Here is a 20,892-nt window from a genome sequence, read left to right on the forward strand (position 1 = left end):
CGTCTATTGCATGCTATTTCATTATAAATCGGTGGCCGAATGTCTATTAGGTGAATTAAGGGATCTCCTTTTCTTATTACCCTTGAGGGCAGGGGCAGGGGCAGGGGGCATCCAATGGGCTGGTCCCAAAGTGGGCTACCTTGTTCTGGGTCACTGTGCCACCTGCATTTTTTTCTCCCTTTAAAAGTCGAGTATTTGTCCCCCAGGCTAAAATTTGCCAGCCCTCCCCTGCTTGTGGGGCAGATGTAGAGGTGTAAGGGGAAATGTTCAGTGTGTGTATGTATATTGCCTGCATTTATAGAACCAAATAGATTATCCTTTTGTTGCACAATCTAGGTTAATAGAGGAGGATGTTGCTATTGACCTGCAAGATTTATTGAATAGACCGGAATTTGGTGCATTCGATCAGAGAGTATTCAGAGGATATACTTTTTTTTACCATCTCAGGATGATTGATTATCTGTATTGAAGGCTGTCCTCTCTCCCCCTAAACAATCCCCATTAATAACCAGCAGACAAGGATTACTTGCAGCAGCAGAGGAGAGGATGCACTGCTTCATGTGTGCTAGCATGCTGGACAGCTATTAAGTGTAAGCCGCAGCAATATTATCTCCAGCATCCCCTGCTCTTTAATACCCATTCTGGCTATGTTAATAACAGTGGGAAATGTGATTACTGATGATTCATTTTCAAATTTAAATGTACTTTATTCTCTAAAGAACGGCTTTGCTTTGATCTCCCCTATAAATGCAAAATGTGTATGTGTCCCTATCTGTCTGCAGTATAATGCATTTCACTTTAACAGTATATTAAGAATTGTTGGAATCTATGGTATGTCTCTGTGTGTGTGTGTATGTATGTGTATATATATATATATATATATATATATATATATATATATATATATAATTTGGTTGTGTATAAGATATATGCATGAGTGTGTGCGCATATATATATATATATATATATATATATATATATATATATATATTGTAAATATCTGTGTATATATATATATATATATATATATATATATATATGTGTGTGTGTGTGTATGTATATATATATATATATATATATATTGTGTAAATATCTGTCTATATATATATATATATATATATATGTGTGTGTGTGTATATGTGTGTGTGTGTGTGTGTATATATATATATATATATATATATATATATATATATATATATATTGTACTGAGGATTCTCTAAATGATTACATATAGAAAAGGAGTAACAAATTTGTCAGTTTTTATTAGGAAACATGCATTGGCTAGACATAGATTTCTGGATTAAGATAATGTGAGCTTACCTCTACAACAGTGATATACAATCATACTTTATTACCATTTTGATTCTTACTCAGAAGCGCTTACTCCTGTTATGTGGTTTCAAGCACAAATCTGTTCTCCCTTCTTCACTTGTTTTCTCTTTCAAATGTGAATTACACTTTAAAGTGCCTGTTCCACAGGGTGTTGTAACATGAAAATAGCCATCCAATAACACACAGAATAATTGAGCACAGAAAGGGGACTCTAGATTACTAGAAAAGGAAAGCACGCATGTAAAGAAAAAAAATCTTGTGTAAAAGAAAAATTATGAAAAAATGGATTTTAATCACAGGTAAGACATAGCACAAAAGTAATAGTTATATCTGACACTTATGGAGAACTGCGGTTAATCTATAACTGCCCCTAATCTGCCATCATCAGCGGCTTTCAAATACCCGCCACCAGTAACTTTTCAGAGAGACATCGGCCTATAAGTTTGCGTTTAGGACGTACTTGAATGATCAGTGCAGGTTGTCACACCGTACTCAACACAGTGTTAAACTGCAGATAATGCAAGATACACTATAAGAATATAGACATGCACCTGTATTTAAAGAAGCCCTTTTGGTGTAAATAAGTTAAATGTGGGGGTAAAAACCCACAGGAGTGGGCAATATACTTCGTCTAGAAATACTACGAGCAAGTCCCACTTGTTCTGTTTCTGGTTTGGGGAAGGGGTTGTATTTGTCTGGAATTCAATGTTGTAATATTTACTTGGAGGCAGAGAGGTGGTGCGGTCTCTTGTCCCCAATCTCTGATGTAATTATCTGCTTGTATACAATGATATCATAAAGGTGGGCACATATTTAGAGCAGCGAATTGATTCAACAGCCTCACTTATAGTGAAATACATACAGTAAGAACTAGTAATGGATGGAATGTTCAAACACATCCTTCCAAAAATATATTCAGCGGTGTTTACTTGCAAGATGTTTAACAATTTACTGCTCCACCTGCTTTCTGCTACTTACACTTTGAGGTTGTTATGAAACTGTCACAGTGCATTGAAAAATACTTCCCATTTATTGATAAAGTAAATTAAACCTACTTTATCAAAGAAATGGTCTATATCCTGCAGGTTACATCTCTCCCCCCTCTCCCCCCACCTCAACCCCTCTCTCTCCCTTCTCACCCCTCTCTCTCCCCCTCTCACCCCCTCTATCCCTATCTCCCCCCCCCCTTCTCTCTCTCTCTCTCCCCTTCTCTCTCTGCCCCTCCCCCCTCTCTCTCTCTCCTACTCTCTCTCTCCCCCTGTCTCTCTTTTCCCTTCTTCTCTCTCACCCCCCTCTCTCTTCCCCTCTCTCTCCCCCCTCTCCTCCCCTCTCCTCCCCCCCTCCTCTCTCCCCCCTTTCTCCACCCTCTCTCTACCCCCTTTCTCCCCCCTCTCTCTCCACCCTCTCTCTCTCCGCCTTTCTCCCCTCTCTTTTTCCCCCTTTCTCCCCCCTCTCTCGCCCCCTCTCCCTCTCTCTCTCCCACCCTTCCTCTCCCCCCTCTTCTCTCTGTTCGTCCCCGCTCTCTCTCTCTCCCCCTCTCTCTCTCCCCCGTTCGTCTCGCTCTTCCCCCTTTCTCTCTCCGCCCTCTCTCTCTCTCGTCCCCCTTTCTCTCTCAGCTCCCCTTTCTCGCTCCCCCTTTCTCTCTCTCTCCCCCCTCTCTGCTCCCCCTTTCTCTCTCTTTCCCCCTCCTTTCCTCTCTTTCCCCCCTCTCTCTCTCCCCCCCTCTCTCTCTCTCCCCAGCTCTCTCTCCCCTCCCCCTCTCTCTCTCCCCATCTCTCTCTCCCCTCCCCCCTCTCTCTCTCCCCTTCCCCCCTCTCTCTCCGCTCGCCCTCTCTCGCTCTCTCTCCGCTCTCTCTCTCCTCTCCCCCTTTCTCTCTCCCCCAACCCCTCGCTCTTCTCCCCCCCCCTCTCTCGCTCTCCTCCCCTCTGCTTCTCTCTCCCCCTTTCTCTGCTCTCCTCCCCCTTTCTCTCTCTCTCCCCCGTTCTCTCTCTCCCCCCTCTCTCCCCCCTTTCTCTCTCTTTCCTCCCCTCTCTCGCTCTCTCCCCAGCTCTCTCGTCCCCTCCCCTTCTCTCTCTCTCCCATCTCTCTCGTCCCCTCCCCCCTGCTCTCTTCCCCTGTCCCCCCCCTCTGCTCTCGTCTCCCCCTTTCTCTCTCTCTCCCCCGTTTCTCTCTCTCCCCTCAGCTCTCTCGCTCCCCTGTTGTGCTCTCGCTGCTCCCTCCCCCTTTCTCTCTCCCCCCCGTTGCTCGCTCTTTCCCCCCTCGTCTCTCTCCCCCCCTTGTCTCTCTCTCCCCATCTCTCTCCCCCCTCCCCGTCCTCGCTCTCTCCCATCTCTCTCTCCCCTCCCCCCTCTCTCTCTCCCCTTCCCCCCCTCTCTCTCTCTCCCCTCCTCTCTCTTCCCCCCCTGTTCTCTCTCTCTCCCCCCCCCTCTCTCTCCCCCCTTTCTCCACCCTCTCTCTACCCCCTTTCCCCCCCTCTCTCTCCACCCACTCTCTCCTCCCCTTTCTCCCCCTCTCTTTTCCCCCTTTCTCCCCCCCTCTCTCTCCCCCTCCCCCCTCTCTCTCCCACCCTTCCTCGCACCCCTCTCTCTCTTCTCCTCCCCCTCTCTCTCTCTCCCCCTCTCTCTCTCCCCCTTTCTCTCTCTCTCCCCCTGCTCTCTCTCCCCCTCTCTCTCTCTCCCCCTTCTCTCTCTCTCCCCCTTTCTCTCTCCCCCTTTCTCTCTCTCTCCCCCCCCTCTCTCCCCCCTTTCACTCTCATTCCCCCCTCCCTTCTCTCTCTTTCCCCCCTCTCTCACTCCCCCCCTCTCTCTCTCTCCCCCTATCTCTCTCTCCCCCTCCCCTCTCTCTCTCTCCCAGCTCTCTCTCCCCCTCCCCCCTCTCACTCTCCCCTTCCCCCCTCTCTCTCTCGCCCTCTCTCTCCTCTCACTCACTCTCTCTCCCCCTTTCTCTCTCCCCCCCCCTCTCTCTCCCCCCCCCCCCTCTCTCTCTCCTCCCCTCTCTCTCTCTCCCCCTTCTCTCTCTCCCCCCTTTCTCTCTCTCCCCCTCTCTCCCCCCTTTCTCTCTCTTTCCCCCCTCTCTCTCTCTCCCCATCTCTCTCTCCCCTCCCCCTCTCTCTCTCTCCCCATCTCTCTCTCCTCCTCCCCCCTCTCTCTCCCCTTCCCCCCCCTCTCTCTCTCTCCCCCTTTCTCTCTCTCTCCCCCCTTTCTCTCTCCCCCTCTCTCTCTCCCCCTTTTGCTCTCTCTCCCTCCCCCTTTCTCTCTCCCCCCCCTTTCTCTCTCTTTCCCCCCTCTCTCTCTCTCCCCATCTCTCTCCCCCCTCCCCTCTCTCTCTCTCCCCATCTCTCTCTCCCCTCCCCCCCTCTCTCTCTCCCCTTCCCCCCCTCTCTCTCTCTCCCCCTCTCTCTCTCTCTCCCCCTTTCTCTCTCTCTCCCCCCTCTCTCTTCCCCCCCCTCTCTCTCTCTCCCCCTCTCTCTCTCTCCCCCTTTCTCTCTCTCTCCCCCTTTCTCTCTCTTTCCCCCCTCTCTCTCTCCCCCCTTTCTCTCTCTTTCCCCCCTCTCTCTCTCTCCCCATCTCTCTCTCCCCTCCCCTCTCTCTCTCTCCCCATCTCTCTCTCCCCTCCCCCTCTCTCTCTCCCCTTCCCCCCCCCTCTCTCTCTCTCGCCCTCTCTCTCTCTCTCTCCCTCCCTCTCTTCTCCCCATTGCTGCAACAACCCATCTATTGCTTAGTCTATTTGGTGCTATGGTTTCTTAATTATTTTTATTCTCCACTGCATAGAACCTCTTTCAGGTCTTTGTGTTACTGTTTACTTATAATTGACTAGTAACCACCCATTCACACATATGATACCCCCTATGTCTTTCTGCTATACTCATCATTGTTATAATCGGTGGTGGAAGAGGTCGTGTATATGGTGGTATGTCAGTACTGTCACTTCTGCCACTGCTTTGATTGTAAAACTATCAAATTCCATATTAAATATGTATATTAACTATGTAATTCTGCATAGACTAACTAATATATCTCCTAATTTGGCCTCCTCCCATTCACCTCCTATCATTTTTAAGCTATAGGTTCCAATCATGTACAACCAGTGCACTGGATCTGCTCCCCCCTCCCCATGTCATAAAGCCACCAATGCAAAACGCTGTGCATTCAGGCAGATTGAGTCCCTCCTCTGCATCATTCACCTGACATCTGCCAGCGCAAACAGAGCTTTAAGCTGGCAGTTTGTGTTCCGCACACTGCGTTTGATGCAGAGGTGGGGCGGTGGTACTCGTACATCTGGCTTGTATACCGGCCTCGTTGGTTGTTGGACAACAGCAATAGTCTTGCAGATCGTTGGGACCTGTGACTTGATATGTCAGGTAGAATGTTTGGAACAACAGTAGAAATGTAATTCTTGTCTCTTCAATACTTATTCCCGGCCTACTTCAATGTTCCTCTATCATCATCGTCATCAGCGTTTATTTGTAGGACTCCACAAACTGCAGCACCAGTGAGTGAAATAACAAATCATGTAAAATAAATATCGCACATAAGACAGAACAGAGGGTAGAGAGGGCCCTGGTGCAAAGAGCTTACAATCTAGAGGGAGTGAGCAATGCTGAGGCAAAAGTGGGACTCAGAGTGGAGATTGGCTGGCAGTACATCAGGTTGGTATAGGGAAGGCTGTAGTGTAGAGGTTAGTCTCTATGGAAAACACACAAGTGTATGATAATATAGCAATTGCTGGAATACATAACTAGCTGTTGACAAGAAGTTCAGAGTTTTCTAGGTCGTATACATTTCTCTTAGCAGGTACTGTCTTTTTCACTGGATTGTACTATATTCCATGTTCTCCCTTGGTGTAAAGATGGTATCTAGTTATTGTATATCTTCTACTCATGAAATGGCCTCAATTTTTTTAAATAATACAATTTGACATAATTTGGACAGTCATCAAAGCAGATTGAAAACAGATAACGATGATCAAGTTTTTATTGTTTGTTTGTGTTGTAACTTCTGAATCATATCATTTACCTCTTGGAAGTTTTGTTGAGGACTATAAGTGGCGACTGCAGATAGAGATCAGGATTTGGGGGTAAAAGAAAGAGTGGAAGTGTTGCCCATAGTGACCAATCAGATTCTAGCTGCCATTTATCTAGAATGTACTAGATAAATGACAGAATCTGATTGGTTGCTATGGGCAACAACTCTTTTCCAAACAAGGAGGTTTGATAAATGTACCCGTTGGTCCTCATCTCTTTTCTGTGTGTTCTGCAAAAGGCAGGAACCACCTATTACATGTTTTTAATCTGTCTTCCTGTCTTTATATCATCAATAAATAGCAACAACCTTGAGTCAATTAGAAGAGTGAAAGCCATGTAGAGTCTGCATGAAGACTGGTATATCTATCTAACTGGTTAATCATTCAGGGTCATGGATTTTTTCCACTTTAATGTTCTCCAACGAACGTGAAAGACGAACAAAAAAAAAAGAGCCTGGAATACGATGCCTCCAAAAATACCACCCGCTCGTCCGTAATGAGCGTATTACTTTTTATGACATGGCTGGAAAATCAAATGTAACACAAAAAAAGCCCCCAAAACTACGGTTTACTTTAGTAATCCGGTTTTATGGCCTGGCTTGCAGCGACTATTGAAACTCGTTTATGTCCTGCATGCTAGACTGCCCATTTGCCGTCTTACGGCACAGTATTTCACTTGATGAGCGCGGACTTGTGCGAGCTCGTATTGTACCATAATTCACATATTGATTTTGTTTTAGCTGTTTTTGAAGTTGTAAATGATTTAAAACAATCAATTGCGATGCTGTTTGTGGAAAATGCAATTGTGTGTGTATGTATATATATATATATATATATATATATACATATATATATACGTGCGTGTGTGTATATATATATATATGTATGTGTGTGTGTGTGTATATATATATATATATACATATATATATACGTGCGTGTGTGTATATATATATATATGTATGTGTGTGTGTGTATATATATATCATACTTGCCAACTCTCCCGGAATGTCCGGGAGACTCCCGCATTTTGTGAGAGTCTCCCGGACTCCCGGGCGAGTGTGGCAATCTCCCGAATTCTGCCCACTTCACTAGGAAGTGCCCCACTTCCTAGTGAAGTGGGCAGAATTAGATCCCAAACGCCGCGATTCCCGGTGAATCGCGGCGTTTGGCCCCGCCCCCGCTGTCAAATGACGCAATTTGCGTCATGACGTCACAGGGGGCGGGGCCGAAATGACGCGATTTCGGCCACCCCGCCCCTTCACGCCCCCCTCCACTGGCTGGCTCCCGGAAGGGAGCTGAAGAAAGTAGGTAAGTATGATATATATATATATATATATATATATATATATATATATATATATATATAATCTATCATCATTATTCCATTCATCTTCCGGATGAAACTTGGAGCATCACACCACATGAAACATTTTTGGATTATATTGCATGACCCTATCTCATTCTTGTGCCAAGTAGCAATTGTTGTAAAAGCTAAATCTTCTAAAAGGTACAAGTGGAGGTGTTTCGCATAGCAACCAATCGGATTCTAGCTACCATTTGTCTAGTCCATACTAGAAAATTATAGATAGAATCTGATTGGTTGGTATGGGCAACACTTTCACTGTTATTGCCAAGGAGATGCTGACCTGGATAGGTGAGCGTTAGCTTACCCTTTGCTGTGCCAGTCTCTGCAGAAGCAAACGGGCGTAAGCAGGCAGCTTGCAAAGTACAGTGGAACTAGAAGGTCAGATTCAGGCTTCAGTTCCACTAATTGAAAATAAGATAAGTTAAAAAAGAGCAAGTGAAATCCTTTGACGACGAAGCACAATAAATCTTATTGCCTGCCAGGTTAGCGCTGATGATGACAATGTTATCGCCAGATGTAACACCTTTCTAGTATTAGTCAAAGCCCTATGCCAGTGAAAAACAGCCTCTTTTCCCTTTTATAAATGTTCTTCTATATATGATACTATAGAGGTATTTAGTCAGTATATGTATTATATATACAGTATGTAGAATAGGGACTATAATAGGATAAAAATAAAGTTATCATCTTAAAGTGCATATTTTTACAAGCAAATTGCTGATCTTTGGTCTCTCTTTTATCGTATTATTTAGTGTTAAATCTTTGAGAAATATTTTTAGTCTGGTGTATAATCCTTATTCGATATATAATGGAATGGATGGTGTATAGCTCTAAGTAGACACGAAATAAACATAGAGCGTGATTTCTGGGAATCCTGGGCAGAGTAAATCAGGAAGTGTTTATGTGCTAATAATGCTTTTCCTTGATTATTGTAATTTCCCAATTCCCAGACAGATTTGCAGAATCTCACTTAACTCTTTGTTTCCACTGTTTGACAATTACCATTATCTACTGCTAATGATTTTTTCCCTGTATTCAGAAGATAAGATGGACACTGGAAACGTATGTGATCTATCTCGCTGCCTGAGCAGTATATTGTAATTGGAATTCATTGATTAAGGGAAAAGACTGGGCTGTTTTTCTCTTCTTCACTTGGCATATGGTGTTGAAAACAAATGTGTTCACTTCTACAGGGTATTGTGCTATATCCTATCCTGTATCTCTTCTAGGATGTAAGAAAAAATATTTTATTCCCGCATTTTTAAGTCTTTGCAGCTATTTGGTTAGAACTCTCCCGTCTGATGCTGATTGGTGGTGTAGTTTTTTCATAGCTGATGTGATCATATCTATTTTTTCCACTCATCTTAAACCTTTATATCTTCACTGTGCACATTTTTGTTAACATGGGCTTTGAATATCCATCTCTTCCATCATTTAGAATGGCCAAAGAATGTGTTTATGAAGGTATCATTGACGTGCATATAGCTTGATGGATTTCAGACCACACATTCGTAGTAAATACAGATTATAAAATCGTGCTAACAAATACAAAGGCTAGTATTAAAGGATATATCTACCCAAACTCCGCACCCTAAAGCAGGGCCATTTTAACAACATTATGAGCCCCCGGGCAAAGCAGTGCACCGGGGCCCCTAGATATAGATATAGATATATGGATGTATACAGATACAGATATAGATATATAGAGATAGAGATAGATAGATGTACTTGCTCAGTGACACTTGTAGGTTTTTTTTGCAGGTTTTTTCTTTTGCAGGATTATTTATTCTCATTAAGAGCCGTGCCTATGGGGCCCCCTTGCCCGTGGGGGCCCCCGGGCAGCTGCCCATCGTGCCCAATGGAAAAGATGGCCCTGCCCTAAAGTCTCCTCCTTTAGTGCCTCATATACCATCTGTAAATGAGACATTGAGTGAAGGTGACTTGGTTTTGTAAGGGCTTAAATGTGATGAGTGAAGGACTAGGCATAACATTATATAACCCCAAGATACAGGGCTTGTGGTCTAAGGGTAACATTAGAGATTAGAGGCAGAAACACAAGAAAATCAGTCTTACGTTTCAGGTAGATGATGATATTAAGGAGGTGACAGCTGAGAGATAGTAAGTTGTGGCAATCATTAAGAGGGAGAGGGTTCATGGACTGAGCTACAGAGCTGGGGACCGTTGGCAGGGCCATCTTTTCCATTGGGCACGATGGGCAGCTGCCCGGGGGCCCCAAGGGCAAGGGGGCCCCATAGGCACGGCTCTTAATGAGAATAAATAATCCTGCAAAAGAAAAAAACCTGCAAAAAAATCTACAAGGGTCACTGAGCAAGTACATCTATCTATCTCTATCTCTATATATCTATATCTGTATCTGTATACATCTATATATCTATATCTAGGGGCCCCGGTGCACTGCTTTGCCCGGGGGCCCATAATGTTGTTAAGATGGCCCTGACCGTTGGCATAAACAAAGATACTAAAAACCAAACTCCTTGAATGTGTTTGGAAGAGGACTTGTCCTCATAAGGTGAGAATATAATAGGGACCAGCAATTATGTGAAGGGTACTCCAACTGATAGGGGAATTGTAGAGGTTTTAGACCATGCTAATCAGCCACTGAAGCAGGGGTGGTTTACCAATGATTTGTGACCTAAAACAGGATTTGTCGTTTGGAACCTGAAACCATCAAACCATTTTGGGTGGAAACGTGAACAACTGATCACAAAGCTGATTCACAGACATACAGTAATTAGGGTGAAATAACTGTTCTAAGTGCACTGTTGTAATACTCCTAATGGACACACTGAGGGTTCTATACTAATATTGCTCAAAAGCAGCCAATCGGCACTAAAACCACAACAACTAATCAAAAACTAGTTTTTATCTCTTAGACAATGAATCAAAATGTCTGATTGGTTGCTATGATTTTATTGTAGATTTATACCTTATTAGTGAATAACTGTTAAATGTCATACACAATGATAATAAGCTAACTTGTTATTACCCCTCAGTAATAATTAAACTAAATATCTATGAGATGTTCACCTTGGTTGACACAGCCAGAATAATAATACAAGAAATATATCATGAACTTGTAAGGTCTTTACTACTTGTCACACCCACTATTTGTAGTGGTATTTGAGCAATTGACCAGATAAGGATTAGGATGCTAGATAATAATCCAACCAACATGGATCAGGTCATTTTCATGTATATTTCTTATCCTGGTCAGAAGATGACTATAGGGCTTATTTGCTTATATTGTATCTAGGTGGAAAATATGTACTAAACCACAACAGCCAATCAGCAATAAGCTTTTATCTGTCTAATGCAAGTGAGTATCTGATTGGCTGCTACGTTGTATTGCATATTTTGCACCTAGGTGCGTTAGTAAATGAGCAGATGTGTGTGGTCGTCTCCCAACAACATTTGTCTCAGTTACACCACAGGTGATTGAATAAATGGATTTCATCCAATTCAGTTAATTACATGTGTGGGTAAATTGGATCCTGACATTTTGTCTGAGCGGTAAGATCAGCCCATGTATCTATGATAAAATTATTTGGCCATTAAGGCATGTTTTCTGTTCATTTCCTTTCAGCTGATTGCATTTTTTGTTGTCTTGCATTTATTACATTGACAGATATTGCAGGTTTTTTTGATAGGCACCTTTTTTCCATTCTATTATTGATCATAATTACTTTGGTATTATTATGTATTAAAATGTATTTATAGTAATACCCAGTACTATTTACTGCAATAATAGTAATGCCCAGTAATGTGTACAGCAGTAATAGTAATACCAAGTAATTTATACAGCAGTAATAGTAATGCCCAGTAATATATACAGCAGTAATAGTAATGCCCAGTAATGTGTACAGCAGTAATAGTAATGCCCAGTAATATATACAGCAGTAATAGTAAAAGCCAGTAATATATACAGCAGTAATAGTAATACCCAGTAATATATACAGCTGTAATAGTAATGCCCAGTAATATATACAGCTGTAATAGTAATGCCCAGTAATATATACAGCAGTAATAGTAAAAGCCAGTAATATATACAGCAGTAATAGTAATACCCAGTAATATATACAGCTGTAATAGTAATGCCCAGTAATATATACAGCAGTAATAGTAAAAGCCAGTAATATATACAGCAGTAATAGTAATACCCAGTAATATATACAGCTGTAATAGTAATGCCCAGTAATGTGTACAGCAGTAATAGGAATACCCAGTAATATAGAACGCAATAATAGTAATGCCTAGTAATATGTACAACAAAAATAGTAATATCCAGTACTATTTACAGTAGTACTAGTAATGCCCAGTAATATATATAGCAGCAGGAGTAATGCCCAGTAATATATACAGCAGTAATAGTAATGCCCAGCAATATATATAGCAGCAGGAGTAATGGCCAGTAATATGTACAGCAGTAGTAGTAATGGCCAGTAATATGTACAGCAGTAGTAGTAATGGCCAGTAATATGTACAGCAGTAGTAGTAATGCTCAGTAATATATGCAGCAGTAATAGCAGTAGTGATCAGTAATAAAACACCAGTAGTATTAATGACTAATAAAATGCAAGCAGTACTAGTGCCGAGTAATATGACACGAGTAAAACTAATGCCCAATGATGAGCAGCCAATATAAAGCCACAATTACTAATCAGTAATAGTAAATAAAATGTCACCATTAGTTATAATACTCATTAAAATGCCAGCAATAATAATGCTCATTACTAAGCTACCCGTATTGGTAATACCCCATAAAGTGCTATCAGTAGTATAACGAGTAATATGCCAGTGCTAATAGTACCGCCTATTCATAAGCCACCCGTAGCATCAATGCCAAATAAAATGCCATCAATGGCTCACTAATACACAACTAGTGACAGTAATAAGCCTAAAGAAGTAGCAATGCTGAAGGAAGGATAGCAGTAGTAGTAATATTCTAACAGCTTTATGCAGTAATATGACCAATACATTAGTGCAGTGGTCTCCATTCATGTCATATAAAGCACATTATATATGTGTGTGTATTTGTAATAAATAAAGCATATTATATTAATTGTGTATATATATATATATATATATATATATATTTATATTTAACATATCGTTAAAAAGCAGTACTACGCAGTATTCACATGGAATATTACTTATTAATCAACAGAAATATTATCTTTTACTTAGTGTTTCAGATTTCTTCCCCCATTACGAGGTTAACAGTGTATTACGCTGATATATGGATCTCACTAACACTAAACACAGTGGTATTTATAAAAATAAAAGATACTGCTCTGTGTACTGTCACTTTGTCTGCATCCTTCATATTCCCGAGATGAGCCGTGCCACAGAGCTCCCATTAAACGCTGCCAGTCTATCATCAAGCATGAGCTGACATCTTTAATAATATAAATACCCTAATAATGTAGATGGTAATATTGTTTCTTGAGCTCTAGTAAAGAAAAACCAAATAACATAATATATGGCATCTTCTCTGGTATCTGCTGCATAAGCATTTGCAACTAATCATGTTGCATTATTGTTGATATAATATTCCATAAAATGAGAATGCTTTCCTGTCTGATGTGATTATAGTTCTGCAGTTCTGGGAGCTTAATCTGTATAGAATTTATAATAAGATCTTATTAAGCTCTAGACATTGGAAAGGCCTGGCTTACAGTAACTACAATAATACTCAATGCCAGAAGCTGCTGTGAGACCACAATTAAACTTTTTCTTCTTCTTGAAACGGGGAACAGTAAGTTTGGCTTCCAAAAATGAGGAAAAGGCAAATTGCTCTTATCCATTTATATTCAGGTGCTGATGAAGATGGGGCAGGTCAATGTAGAATGAACAAGAAGAAAAAGAAATTCCCAAGCAGTCAATGGCCAAATTCTAAGAAAATACCTACTAACAATTAGAGATGCTCAGGCTCGGTTCCTTGAGAACCGAACACAGCCGAACTTGGGGGATCCAAGTACCTAGCCCTTGGAATCGAATACGAGGCAAAATGTCATCATTACATCGTCAGATCTCGGATCTCGCGATTTTTGGATTCCTTTTTAAGATCCAACATAACGTACGGGCCCAAGGTCAATTCCATCTTGCACCATTTTTCTTTTCTGCCACTGCTGTGTGCCAATGTGTCCTAGATGTGCTAGGGACTGCCGTGTGCTTGTGTCATTGCTCTGTCGCTTACCATCCAGCCAGGTCGCTGCAGTATTTGTCTGAAAGTGTATGAGAATAATATTGTGGTCTGTGAGGTGGTCTAAATTGACTGCAAATGACTTTAAATTAGTGTTATTGACATTAATAATAATGTAGGAACAAAAAAAGAGCAAAATTATGTAATTTACCATATTTTATGATTGTTTCTAAAAAATCCAAAACCAAAACACACGAGGGCGGTTTTGCCAAAACCAAAACACGATGCTAATCCAGATCCAAAACCAAGACCAGTTCACGGGCGTCAGTGAGCATCTCTACTACCAATATAAGTATTAGGGCCTGCTCATTTTAGTGTTGGGGCTGTTTATCAAAGCCCCCGGCTGATAAAAACTATAGCTGGCAGAAGCCTTTGCTGGGGTCGAGGGGCGTATGGAAGATTATTGTTCCGCCACTGTCCTCCAATTGATAGCAGAGGCACAGTACAGGAAACATGCTTTATTAGCAAAATAAAGCATTTTTCCCATTATTTTTTTTAAAAAATATATATATACTTTTTTTAATCTAATTTCTCCTTTTAGACTTTATTATTATTATTATTATTATTATTATTATTATTATTATTATTTTTTATATATATTTTTTTTTAGTGAATGTAGAATTGGAAGCCCAGTCTCGGGCTCCCAGCTCCAATGAACATGTGCGAGCTGGAGGAACAGAGGCTCCCCGTACTGTGGATTGACAAGCGGTAAGACACCTCTTACCGCTGTCAGCCAATGTCGCCGGGAAGCAGAGCATCTTGAGTGAAATCTAATTTTCTATCGCTGCGATAAGCAGTTATCACCCATAAATAGACCCCTTAGAAACAGAGAACTGTGCATGTTTGCAGATGTACACATTGGCCAACTTTCTTTCTCTGTATTAGGTTGATGACTAAATCTAATAGTTGCAGTAACCCTAGTGGTTTAAGTAAGTATACAGTATTAGTGAGAGCATCCACATTGGTTTACATACATATTAAACAATGGAGAGCAGAATTCACCAGGAGGCTGTAAGGGTGTCATGCTCACCAAAATCACCAAATGGAGACCCCAGGATCCCTTAGGGAAGCACCTCCTGAAAAACCATATAGAAAAAAACCTGCCAACTCCTCTTAACTCATAGTTTGACGATCATGAGGGTGAAAAAAAGGTACGGTCTAAAAAGAAATTTCTTGCTGTTGGTTCTAAACAAATCAAATTTAAACAACTTAATCCATCTGAGGCATAGAAACAAATCATTTTGACAAAGCTTAAGTGGTGGGTAAATTGTGGCAGTAATATAATGGTATCAAGAAATAAAAATAAATGAAACCCTAAGGCAGCGACTCCCCCCTCCCTCACTAACGTTCCCTCCATTTGACTCTTCTTCTGTATTCTTAGTAACTTAGAGCGATTGGATATTTGTATCTCTTCTCTAATAACTTATTGTTATAGCTTGCTCAATGTTCCCTTGTTTTCTATGGATGTCCCTCTTTACTCCGCACCCCTCCTAGCAACTCTCCCAGTTTTAATTCCCACTTCCCTAATCCCCTATTTCCCTAATTCCCTAGTAATACATATGAATATTATATTATTGTGTTAAACATTTCCATATCTGCCACCAGCCATGATTTCCATCGAACAAAAGGGCAACGACCTGTCATAGATGGACGTGGCAGGTTTAGACCGAAATTTCCATTTGGGAATGTTGACCATCGCCCGCCCACAATGCAGGCATCTGTTTTGTGATTCATGAGAATGCAGCCTATCGATCTACAAGGAACCTAGACGAGTTTTACTGAGTATCTACACTGTCTACAGACTTATCATAGATGAAGCTCACAGCTTTTACCACAAGACACAAATAGGAATCATCATTTGATATTCAGGGATTGTTGAAACAATTCAGAATCAATGATATCCAGCCTGGCATTTGTCAGACATGTCGACTGAAAATCGGACAAGATCCTGCTGTTGGGCACTTGGACAAAGAGGACGGATCACTACCGCTGTCACCGGGATCTATTAGTGCGTTCAGAAGATCACTGATATTGTTCACTACAATGCCCATTATATGGCATACCGGTCACTATGGGCCCAGATACCTATAACAAGTTTATTGGGGAGATTTCATAACAATATTTAGAGAAAAGCCAAGCCCCCTTCCACACAACTTTTTTTTATAGGTGTTCCAAATCCTGTGAAAAAAACAAGCATAATTCTAATTGGGGTGTACTATTCTTTGGTGTAGATTGTGGCATGTTCCCTTTTCTCTGCTTAAAGCTAACCAACAGGAGCTTAGCGGCTTCTACAGCTGTGCTGGAGGAGAAAGCAATCCAGCAGCGAGCATGAGTTTGTCTCTGCAGCCAACATTTGGTGTTCCCATATAGTGTGGGGAATTCCTTACCTAATTTACGTTAGGCTATACATAGCGTAGTAGGCACCATTTAAAAGGGATTTATCTCGGAAAAGTCTGGTCCGGTTGTCTGTTTTACCCTATTGATTGAGATCACACCCTCTGTAGAGCAAGCTGAAAGTAGCCCAACACCTTTAACCATTGCCGACTAGGGGCCTGAGTCATTAAGGAGAGCAAAGCATACAAAAGTAGTATCATTTGCACCTGCCCAAAACCATGTTGCATTGGAGGGGAGGTAAATTTAAAATGTGGGGACTGATTTATAGTTGGGGTAGGGCATGTCCTAGATCAACATTAAATTTCTGTGTAATAATAAAGTTATTAAGTATTTGTGTGTTAGATGAAAAAAAAGCCAGTATTTAACTTGTCCGCAAAATAATAAACTAATTTGCAACCCTTGCATTGAACCATGGTTTGGCCCAGAGAACATTTACTCCTTTTTTGCCTTAATGATTCAGGCCCTAGAACTGTCTTCTGCAGTCCAGATATGATAGATATCTACATACCTCCCAAAATCAGAACAATTTCAACCAGGCTCCCTCCCCCCCAATGCCACACACATTTATCATTATTTTACAGGTCTTTTCTGGTAGGCCACGCCCATTTCTGCCTCCAAAATTTGGACTGATTCTGTGAGCAAGACACGAATGTCTTATTGCCAAATGATGCCTGTTCTGACCAGTACAGAACATTTACATAAATAAATGGTAAATAGTCCACTAAATATTGGCAAAGTGGAATTCAGATGCTGACTTACACATTTGGCTAGCAAATTATGCCAAGTTATTTGTCGGTTCACATCCCTATTTCAGAAACGGATATGGTGGCTAACCCCTGGGCATCACATCTTACTATTGAGCTCTTATTTGAGTGTCAAGGCTGAGTAAAGTGCTGGGGGTGGTTGAGACATATAATTGTACTGTTGTGGTTGGCCTTGAATAATTATCTGTGTTCTCAAGTGAATTTTATATTATCTCTTATGTTTGCATGCCTTAGCAGACTTGTATTACTATTATTATCGTGGTGTGAGAAGTTATTGTGTATTGATAATACATTTGTGGAGGTTTATCTAACTAAATTATAATCCGTTGCGTCTCCAGACTCCAGGCAAAGTTTATGTTGCTTTTGTATTGAAGTATAAAATCTGATATATTCTAGAGCATTTTAAGTAACATGCATTATTGTAGAAAATGTTAATTCTATTAGGGTGAAAAAGAGAGAAATAAGGATAAATCAGTGAACAACAATGAGTAATATATTCATGTTGATTATGTGTCTTGGATTGCCAGATTTAGCTACCCATTAAGGTGCCCATACATGCTACAATTTGGACAAAGAGGATTGCATATGGCATACCTGCCAACTTTGGAGCTCTTTAAATTGGGACAGACTGTGAAGGGGGCGTGGCCTTGTCAACCTGGAACGTGTCACTGTGGGAATGTGGCCACACCCCCTGTCACAGTAGGTGGACCTAACACACAAATAGGAGAAGCCAACTCAAGTAGGCAGAGTCAGCACATCAATGGGTGGAGTACACACAGGGCCGTAACTAGGGCCGTGCGATAGGGGCGACCGCCCATGGCGCAACGCTGAAGGGGGGGGGCGCAATTTAGGAATGTTTTAGGTTCATTTGGTTAAAATTGAGGGCTAGGGGGGCGGCATTTGTCTTTCTCGCCCCAGGCGCTAGAATTGTACGTTACGGCTCTGAGTACACACATCGTTTATGTGAATGGTGCAGATTAAATACATCAAGTGTTTTAACAAGGTTCAGGAGGGAAACATTCTACAAAGGAAGAGAAGTACTAGAACACAAGGACATGCACTGACACTGGGGGGAAGAGAAGTACTAGAACACGAGGACATGCACTGACATTGGGGGGAAGAGAAGTACTAGAACACAAGGACATGCACTGACATTGGGGGGAAGAGAAGTACTAGAACACGAGGACATGCACTGACACTGGGGGGAAGAGAAGTACCAGAACACGAGGACATGCACTGACATTGGGGGGAAGAGAAGTACTAGAACACAAGGACATGCACTGACATTGGGGGGAAGAGAAGTACTAGAACACAAGGACATGCACTAACACTGGGGGGAAGAGAAGTACTAGAACACGAGGACATGCACTGACACTGGGGGGAAGAGAAGTACCAGAACACGAGGACATGCACTGACATTGGGGGGAAGAGAAGTACTAGAACACAAGGACATGCACTGACATTGGGGGGAAGAGAAGTACTAGAACACAAGGACATGCACTAACACTGGGGGGAAGAGAAGTACTAGAACACGAGGACATGCACTGACACTGGGGGGAAGAGAAGTACCAGAACACGAGGACATGCACTGACATTGGGGGGAAGAGAAGTACTAGAACACAAGGACATGCACTGACATTGGGGGGAAGAGAAGTACTAGAACACGAGGACATGCACTGACACTGGGGGGAAGAGAAGTATTAGAACACGAGGACATGCACTGACACTGGGGGGAAGAGAAGTATTAGAACACGAGGACATGCACTGACACTGGGGGGAAGAGAAGTACTAGAACACGAGGACATGCACTGACACTGGGGGGAAGAGAAGTATTAGAACACGAGGACATGCACTGACACTGGGGGGAAGAGAAGTATTAGAACACGAGGACATGCACTAACACTGGGGGGAAGAGAAGTACTAGAACACTAGGACATGCACTGACACTGGAGGCAAGTAGGTTCAGAGGAAACTTGAGAAAAATCTACTTCACATAAAGGGAAGTGGATAAGTGGAATAGGCTCCGATCAGAGGTGATTGAGGCTAATCTGGTAGAGCAGTTTAAAATTCAAGTTTTCCTCAAATTTCCTCCAAACCTACTTCCCCCCAGTGTCAGTGCATCTCCTCGTGTTTTAGTACTTCTCTTCCTTTGAAGCTGCAGCCCTTCTGGGCGTAAAGGAGCACAACCAAAGCTGACCTGAAGGGGCGGACCTTGCATCAAAACTATAGTGGGTTCAGCATGTCCATTACCATAATGTGTGCCCCACTCACTAGCAGTAGACTGCACTACGTTTTCCGGCAATAAGCCACCCAGGACCTCCATGAACAAATGCCAGAGACACCAGGAACTGTTGACAGGAAACCAGAGAATAGCCCAACAAGCCATAGCAGGCATGGAGGTCCATCCAAACCAGAAAGGGTGGGTGGGCAACGTCTTGAAACTTCCAGAGAATGATTTTCTCTACCATCACTACTCCTTAGCCCTCCCTTATGACACCAGATCGGCGAAGACATCCCCAGTTAAACCTTTAATCTTAGAGGGATCAATTTAGTTACATGATACAGCCTCAGATTTTAATTTCCTTCATGCTTATTTCAGCCCTTCTTATAATCATAGAAACATAGATTAAATAATCATAGGTTAAATAATGGGCAGACTAGATGGACCAAGTGGTTCTTATCTGCTTTTAGTTCTATGTTTATATGTTACTGTATTTATACAAAATATTCACTCAATGATGATTGCATCATTTTCATTCACACCTCTCATTCTTGACTCTCCCAAATGCTAATGTGTTGTCAAATAATTTTATAAATCTTAGGGGATTAGTTGAGTGCTGTTTTGTAATAGTTTTCTTTTTTTTTTTTAAGCCATTTTGTTGAGCATTTTAATAATAATTGATTTCAAAATCAATTGTAACAGGTTCTAAGCGATTATTCTCTGTGAAGCCCTTTCAGATCAGTGCTTATACAATTTGAAAAGAGTGCAAAGTTTGTGGGATTAATGCATTGTCTAATGTTGCCAAGTTTGTACACTTAAGACATTGTTTCACAATAGTTTAGATCACAGAATTCTATAAAGTGATGCATTTAAGTCAGACAGAACAGGAACAATTAAAAGGCAAGGATCTTCAGAGGGAGAGAGTTTTGTTTAGATACTAGAAGAAAAGAAGAGAAAATATATACATATACTCTATGTATATAGCGTACATATGGTGGAGATCACCTATGCACTATTTTGATATAATTGTGAACTATAATATCTTACTTCCATTAGTTATCAGAATAGCTCAGTATCATAATACTCACTTTTAGCAACTAAAGTTGGGTGTAAACAGTGTATGCATGGTACAGAGGAACAAGTAGGCGCTGTGTTTTACTATAAGAACGCCACTTCCTTCTCTGCTCACAGTCCGCCACCCCTTGCTGTCCATCCTCTACTGCAGACATGCAGAGGAACCAATGGAGAGGGAGGGGAGTTGACTACAGACAGAGGAGTAAGCAGCGCTGTTACACTAGTAACAATGCAACAGCTGCATCTTCCTCCAATTGGAAAATCAGAGATGCAGGGAAACAACATCAGCCAATCAGAGCACAGATGCAGGTGGCTGATTGAAGATACTGTACCGTTGCTGCTTAAACTTTTATCAAATACAAGTCCTTAAGGAAACGTGTAGAAAGACCAGAGATTATAGAGGGGAGAGAGCAGAGAGGAAATGAGATGGCAAAAGTGGTGGTGGACATACAGGGCCACAGGGAGACCAACAGGGAGAGAGACAATAAGGTAGAA

The 20,892-nt window shown here is 41.8% G+C and overlaps 1 protein-coding gene across 23 annotated transcripts in view; it reads left to right on the forward strand.

Annotated features, from left to right (window-relative positions):
• RIMS2 (regulating synaptic membrane exocytosis 2) overlaps window positions 1-20,892 on the forward strand; it is a 506,258-nt gene that overhangs the window by 171,976 nt on the left and 313,390 nt on the right. The window lies entirely within an intron of this gene.

This window comes from Mixophyes fleayi, chromosome 5 (assembly GCF_038048845.1).
Source record: "Mixophyes fleayi isolate aMixFle1 chromosome 5, aMixFle1.hap1, whole genome shotgun sequence".
Classification (NCBI taxonomy): domain Eukaryota; kingdom Metazoa; phylum Chordata; class Amphibia; order Anura; family Limnodynastidae; genus Mixophyes; species Mixophyes fleayi.